The sequence below is a fragment of the Myotis daubentonii genome, chromosome 1 (genome assembly GCF_963259705.1).
Source record: "Myotis daubentonii chromosome 1, mMyoDau2.1, whole genome shotgun sequence".
In the NCBI taxonomy this organism is placed as follows: domain Eukaryota; kingdom Metazoa; phylum Chordata; class Mammalia; order Chiroptera; family Vespertilionidae; genus Myotis; species Myotis daubentonii.
Genome location: NC_081840.1, coordinates 80,363,655 through 80,371,582, shown reverse-complemented (window position 1 = coordinate 80,371,582; position 7,928 = coordinate 80,363,655). Strand labels below are relative to the sequence as shown.

Genomic DNA, 7,928 nt, shown 5'->3' with positions numbered 1-7,928 from the left:
GTAAGGATAGCATATTAAAAATTTGGCAGAAATTCTATCATTACTATAGAGGCCAATGTCCAAAATTAGATAATGAATAAGCTCAACTTGTTGTGCTTGCACTCTCTCTTTTAATATGTTTGTATTAATCTTAGATGGAAAGGGAGAGATAGAAACATCCATCTTATCAGCTGCCTCCTCCAAGTGGATGAAGCCCACAATTCAGGAATGTGCCTTAACTGGGACTCCAACTGGGAACTCTTAGTGCATTGGGTGGATGCTCAACCACTGAGCCATACTAGCCAGGCAACTTGTTGTTCTCTTTAAAGGACAGAATAGTACTCCACAATGACTGCTCTATTTGGAGAATGAGATGATGGTGTGTTCCATTGTGTAATGGTTAGCACTCTGGACTCTGAGATGATGGTGTGTACCAAAAGATCTAGGTGTGGTAAGAGTCTGAGAATCAAACTGGTCCTGTTTGCTTCTAGAATAAAATTGCCCTCTCAAACCACAACTATTGGATTTAGAGTTCCCAGGGCAGGTGAGCAAGGATGGCTCAGGTACAATGTTTGTTTGAAAATGAGTGGATGGTATAATCCTATATAATGAAGTGCTAATATGCAAATGGCTGTTACACCCTCATGCCCTCACACCAGGGCCAGGGGACCTGAGGCTGGGCCAGGGGACCTGAGGCTGGGCCTGGAGACCTGAGGCCACACCCCTTGCCCTGGTGCCAGGCTTGGGGACCTGAGGCCAAACTCCACACCTGGAGGGGCTTGATGGGGAACCTGAGGCTGCGCCGCCCACCCAGTGGGGCTTGACGGGGGGCCTGAGGTCATGTCCCCCACCCAGCGCTGGGCCAGGGGACCTGAGGGTGGGGCCAGCCGGGTCTGGGTCTTGCACAATTTCAAGGCACACGTGGGTGGGAGGGGACTTGACTCTGGGTCCTGCAGTGTGCCCCAGACTCTGACAGGAGGGAGATTTTCATATACATTTTACTAATTTTCTTTCATCTCTGACACTTCTATTATAGAGAAAGGGCAAATAGCAATATTAAAATATTTCCTCTAATTAATTCCCTTTTAATGTGCATGAATTTCATGCACTGGGCCACTAGTCTATAATAATAGTGGAGATAACCCATACTCAATAATTCCAGAGTCTTCCCTGCACATTTTATTTACAGGAAGTGTAGAGACTGAAGTGGTCAGAGTGTACCATTTCTATGGATGTCTGAAATAAGATGATAGGTCTAGATTGAACAGGGAAAGCAAAATGATCATGAGGAAAGTACAGCTCACAGAATTTTTAATGCTGTAGCTGCTATTTAGTGTGATGGGAGGAAGTAAGCCACCCGATGGTGGAAGCAGAGAATGAGTTGGGAAAAGTCGGTTCAAGAAGCATCTAAGTGTCATCAGTATTAGTAGAAAGTCAGGAAAATGAATGTAGAGAGAGAAACCTGAAAAACAATTCGGAAAATAATAAATATCCAAGATATTTAGAGGAATTGCTGAAGTCACAAATGCCAAGCTAGCAGGCATATTTTTGCTGAGAGAATCAGCAAGAGAAAACAGAAGATCAATGTACTGTTGTAGTAAAGATGGGTTTTCTTGTCCATCTGACAGGAAGTACATGATTCATGTGTTGTGATCTGTGGCCATCTCTGGGGCTTTGATCATTTATGAATGTTATTTCATCATATTCATGACCTGTGTGTGGGGGATCCTATATAAATGATTAGGATTACTGCAACATGTAGCTCACAGCTGCATCCAGTTTGTAAATAATTGAAGATTTTCTTGCCACAGTCTACTTCCCAGGTGAATTCAATATAGGATACATTAAAATAAAATAAAAAGTTAGATCAATGTAGTTCCATCTGGGCTTGTTATCATGTGAAGGCCATCTTGTAATGAAGAAAACTCAAGAAAGACATATGAAACCATAGTTTCTCAGGTTGATGAGCTCAGTAATGAATCACTGTGTTATTTCCTTCCAGGACTGATTAAAATAGCACTTGAGGTCCTGAAAATACTGAAGTGCTTATAAACGAAGCAAACAGATGTCTGGAGAAAAATAAGACTGGGCCTGCTCTTGCAGAGGTCAGTGTCTTTGTGTTGAAATCAAATATCAGCAAACTCATGAATGAAAGTATTTCTTTTATATTGAAGAATTCTGATTGTACGAGGGAGCCTTCTCTTCAAGTGGGTTGATTGTAACTTGTACCTAATGTAACTGTATCAGTCTTAAAAATATGTTTATTTATTATTTATATTATTTACATTCTCATGAATATATATATATATATATATATATATATATATATATATATATATATATATATATATATATATATATTAGAGGCCCAGTGCATGAAAATTGGTGCACTTTGGGGGTCCCTCAGCCCGGCCTGCACCCTCTCACAGTCCGGGACCCCTTGGGGGATTTCTGACTGATGGCTTAGGCCCACTCCCCAGGGGTTCAGGCCTAAGCTGGCAGTCAGACATCCCTCTGGAAGCCTAGGAGCCCTCAAGGGATGTCCGACTAATGGCTTAGGCCTGTGAGGTGTGGGCCTAAGCCATTAGTTGGACATCCCAGCACTGCCGTGGAGGTGGGAGAGGCTCCTGCCTCTGTCGCTGCACTGGCCAGCCATGAGCTGGCTTCTGGCTGAGCAGTGCTCCCCCTGTGGAAGTGCACTGACCACCAGGGGGCAGCTCCTGCATTGAGTATCTTCCCCCTGGTGGTCAGTGTGTGTCATAGCAAACAGTTGTTCCTGGTCGTTCTGCCATTAGGGTCAATTTCCATATTACCCTTTTATTATATAGGATATCTTACCTAATCATTCATTCACTCAACAATTACTTAATAAGCATCTACCTTGTGGAAGTCTTAATCTTAATAGATAAAATAAAGTTGAATCAGATCTAGCCTTGACCATGTGGAGCACACAGACAGGAAGAAAATATCCATTACTCACCAGAATATGGTATATTATTATATAGTTCATGAGAAAAGTATAAACTATTATTAAAGTTCATTTTTTTAAAACTGGAGATAAATTAGAATAGGCTAATTTGAGGATGGAATAGTTGAACCAAACTTTTCAAAAAAGGTTAAGATCTACTTATGTAAAAATAGGTAATACAGGGAGAATACCCAAGGATCAAAGAAATGGAGAAATAAATAATTAGAATTATAAGATTTGGAGAGATCGTAGGGAACATTTGATTGAGGTTATGTATAAAATATCTTGAGCCAAAATAATCTTCCTTATCTGAATTTTTGTAATATTTTATTAATACTTGTATTGCTTTATAGTTATACTAGAGGCCCAATGCATGAAATTCATGCAAGGGGCTTGGCCTTCACAGCCGCAGTGGCTTGCCTCAGACCTCGCAGACCAGCTTCATCCAGAAGGTCATCTGAAAGGATGTTTGGAAGGTCATTTGACTGTCTGGTCTAATTAGCATATTACACTTTTATTATTATAGATACCTGCATGCCTTTATGGGCTATTGAAGAAAGGAATCACTAGTATGTATGGTTTTATATTCCAACAGACAGTGTTTAATATGTTGTTGAACAGCAAAAATGTTTGTCAGGTTAAAATAAATATATGGAAGAGAATGGTCTTATAAATGGTGTTTGTGAAACACCTCCTCTCCTTACTTTTTGGGTGTGTTTTTTCCCCATATTGCAATAGTAAGATTTGATTTCTTTATTTCTTCATTCTCCTAAGTTTCTTTTATCGATTTTATTATAGTCCTTAAAAATGCATATCTCATTACTTTCTTCAATTTTCATGTGACATGACATCATTTCCTTCATGCCCCTCATTAGATTATTTAATGTGCTCATCTCATTACACCTTTCCCATCTTGCATCTCATTACACCCCTTAAACATGCACATCTTATTACACAGTCCTTACATATCTCATTGCATGATTCCATTTTTGTATCTCATTGTCATTTCATTTCTGCATCTTATTACATTAAAACCTAGTTCCCATTATATCTTACATATTTTGAAAATTTATATACTCTTCTTTCTTTTATGCATCTAATTATACTTCCTCTCCTTTATGTGGCCAACTCATTACACTTTTCCTTTCACCCATCTCATTTCAGCCCTGAAGGATGCCCATCTTATAGGACACTTTCTGAGACAGCTCATTAAACTATCTCACATATTCACCTCATTACAGCTTTTTAACATATATGTCTTATTACGTAGAACTCTTCATGAATCTCATTAAAATCTTGGAAGGTACATATCTCATTATCCTCTTGTGTCTTATGCATCCTTCACTGCATCACAAATATACATTCTATTAAAATATTTCTTTTTATTATTTTAATATGTCCCTTTATTATAACCTTCTTATTTGCTAATATTTCAGTAATTCATTACATTTTTGCATTTTTGTGTATAGCAAAAATGACCACATCTCTTTCAAGAAAAAGATTTTCTTAAATAGTGTTTCATATGTCTTTAAATGACTATGTTATACTGATGCATCTCAAACTTGGTATAGTAGGGATGTTAACAGATAGGCAGAAAAGTAAATTCAAATTACTTTGGGTTAATAATACATTTATAAGTGTACCTGGGTTAATAAAAGTTAACTAATTAGTTAATAAAATATTAGCTAAATTTAAAAATTGTGTTCTTATTTCAGGACAATAGAGCTTTTGTATATGCTATTAAAGACTATGCATATTCATGGAGTCTGGCCTGCAGCATTTCTTAAATGGATCAGCCACATATTCTAGCCACAGACCATATATTAACTGCTTCCAGAACTGTGTCCCATGGAGCACAATTTAATAAAAGTTGCATTGTGACATTTTGTATACATACATACATACCTATATACATGTCTATATACAGTTATATGTTTATTTCTACTGATTTTACTTACAGCCCTGAATTGCTTGCCAGAACTAATGATACTGCATGAGTGATTCACTGATTAACATCCATTACAGTGGCTCCTCAACTTCGGTGGATAGTGGTGTCACCCGAAGAGCTTAACAAAAATGAACACTGGCCTCGTCCTGTTTCAGCAAGGCTGGGCTTTTGTGTTCTTCACTAGCTATCCAGGTGATTCTGATAGACACCAAAGTTTGGAAACCACTGCCTTACTGAGCGATGAGACATCCTATATAATAAAAGCCCAGCGACCTAAAGGCCCCTAGCCAGGGCTGGCCCCGCTCCCCAGCAAGGGGTCAGGGGCGATCAAGCGGGCAGGCAGAGCCCTGTAATCGATCTATCACCTCAAAGAGGGAGACCCAGGCTTCCAGCCACAGTCTGCAGGCAGGACGCTTGGTGGCTGCCACCAGAGACACTGGCAGTGGTGGATGCTGCAGGGTGGGGCTGGCGCCACAGCGGCTTCTGAGCGGGCAGGGCCCCTGCAGCCTGGCCCAGGCCTCGGGGTCACAGCCTCTGCCCACAGCTTCTGCAGGGCTGGACTGCCACCCCTCCTGCTATGATGCCTGGGCAGATCCGGACCCTTCCATGACTGCGGGCTCTCTGCCAGGGCTCGGCCCCCTGACTGGACTCCCCAGCTCGGCCCTGACTACAGAGGAGCTGAAATACACTGACATCCACCACATTGGGCCCATGATCACCCCTTTGCGCCTCCTGGAGGTGAAACTGAGCAAGAGGCCTCCACCTGTGAAAAGTGAGCTAGACGAGGGAGAGCGGAGGAAAAGGCGCCGGAAAAAGAAAAAAGTGGTGGCAGCCTGATGCCAGAACAAGAAGAAGGAGCAGAAGGAGTTTCTGGAGCAGGAATCTGAGTAGTTGGAGCTCATGAATGCGGAGCTGAACACCCAGATGGAGGAGCTGAAGCAGGAGCGGCAACAGCTCATCCTGATGCTCAACTGGCATCGCCCCACCTGCATCGTCAGGAACTACAGCGTTAAGACCCCCAAGTCAGAAGGCAGCCCACTGCTGGAACAGCTGGAGAAGAAGTGGAGGAGGGTACCAGAGGGCTCTTCCTTTGCTGCATGAAAAACTCTTCAATGAGGCTCAGCACAGCCAGCATCAGCCGGGCTTTTTTGTGAAACTCAGATCAGCCACACCAGGGGAAGAAACCCAGGCTGATGAAACCCAGGACCAAGTGCTGAGACCAAAGTAGTCCTGAGGGGGGCCTGTTCTGCCTGGGGCCAGGCTTGCAGGAAGCTGGACAGAGGCTCTGGGCTGAGAGACGCCCAACCAGGCAGCTGTGGGCACTTCTCCAACATCTCTGCCAGGGCACCCACCCAAAGGACCTTAGACCAGACAGGAAAAGCTATGAGTTGTAACCAAAATTAGTCTGAGTATGGAACTCAGAGTGAAACTGCAATCTGCCTGCCCCCAGCCCTGACCCTGACCCTGACCCTGACCCTCATCCTGATCCTGATACAAGCCTGGAGAAGGGCACAGTGCCAGGCCCTGCTATACCCGCCCACCATGGTCCAGCTCAGTCCTGCCTGGAGTGGCAGCCAGGGTGCACCCTCACCGGCCCTGCTGGAGTTGCTGTGGGCATGAGGCACAGGCGCCCTTCCAAAGCACATACTCACTGAATGTTTACAGATTGGCTGTCCTGGCAGGGCTTTCAACTGCACATGTTTTTTTATACTTTTTTAAAAAATATTTTTTACAAAAAAAAAGATTTTATAGAAGCAATATATAAATGGATTTCTATAATCACTCCATGTGATACAGTATAAATATGCTATGGTTTGTTTGTTACAAACAGATATTCAGCAGTTATGGCCGTTGTGTGTAACTTCTAAGTACTGTAGTCTCAGGGTGGTGGGGGTGTCAGGGGTGGGGGTGTTGTGCATTTCAATGCCGGTAAACCCTTCATAGTATTCAGTTTTGTATCGCTCAGTAAACATTACTCTTAAAGAAAGAAAGAAAGAAAGAAAGAAAGAAAGAAAGAAAGAAAGAAAGAAAGAAAGAAAGCAAGCCCAGGCTACCTGGCCAGTGGTGCTGCAGTGGGTAGACGGGGCCTCCCTCTGGAAAGTGATCAATCTGGGGGCCCCGCCATTGATCACCCCGCAGAGGGAGGCCCAGGCCAACGGCCAGCGATGCTGTTGCAGGTGTGCAGGGTTGGCCAGTGATCGCCCCACAGAGGGAGGCCCAGGCCAGCCAAGCAATTGCACCCCACGCCTGTCACCTGCAGAGGGAGGCAACTGGTGGCAGGAGAGGTGGGGGGGCAGCTCTGCACCGATATCAAGCAGTGGAAGCGGCAGGAGGGGGCCAGCTCTCAGTAGCCGAAGGAAGAAAAGCCCCTAAAGGCCCTGATCTCAGGCCAGGCCTAGGGATCCTACCCGCGGGGTCCCAGATTTCGAGAGGGTACAGGCTGGGCTGAGGGCCCCCGCCCCCGCCCCAGTGCATGAATTTTCATGCACCGGGCCTCTAGTAAAGACATAAAAACACATAGGACCTGATCATGAAACTATAACAACCCAATGACAATGTCTGCTTTCATTCTCCTGAGCCCCTACATAAAGATATGCCTGCTTATCTATCTAACTGCTAGCAATACATTGAAGCTATTTGCTTAGTGGTTGGAGCACAAGCTATGGCATCAGACAGACCTGGATTAGAATCTCCTTTCCACCAATATCTGATTATCTTGGAAAAGGACACGCTACTTCTCTGAGCATCAATTTCCTCAACTGATAAAGGGGATACTAATGCTCTTCCATATTCTTAGTGTTAGGCACAGAAAATTCTTATCACAATCCCTTGCACAGAGGGCTTCCTCAAGAAATAATTACTATTATTTATTTGTAACTGTGCTTTGACGTTCAGATGTCACATTAACTTAACTATCTTTTGTAATTATTACTGTGTACCAACTGATCCTCAGTTAGCAAAAGTAAAGGATTACGTGAAAACACAATTTCCCTACATGATCCTCAAGGGAGATTGTCTGTCTGTGTACAGTGA

General features: G+C 43.4%; 1 pseudogene; it reads left to right on the top strand.

The window, feature by feature from the left end:
- The first annotated feature begins 5,445 nt into the window (after window positions 1–5,445).
- On the top strand, window positions 5,446–5,996 carry LOC132229515 (jun dimerization protein 2-like; annotated as a pseudogene).
- The last annotated feature ends 1,932 nt before the right edge of the window (window positions 5,997–7,928 follow it).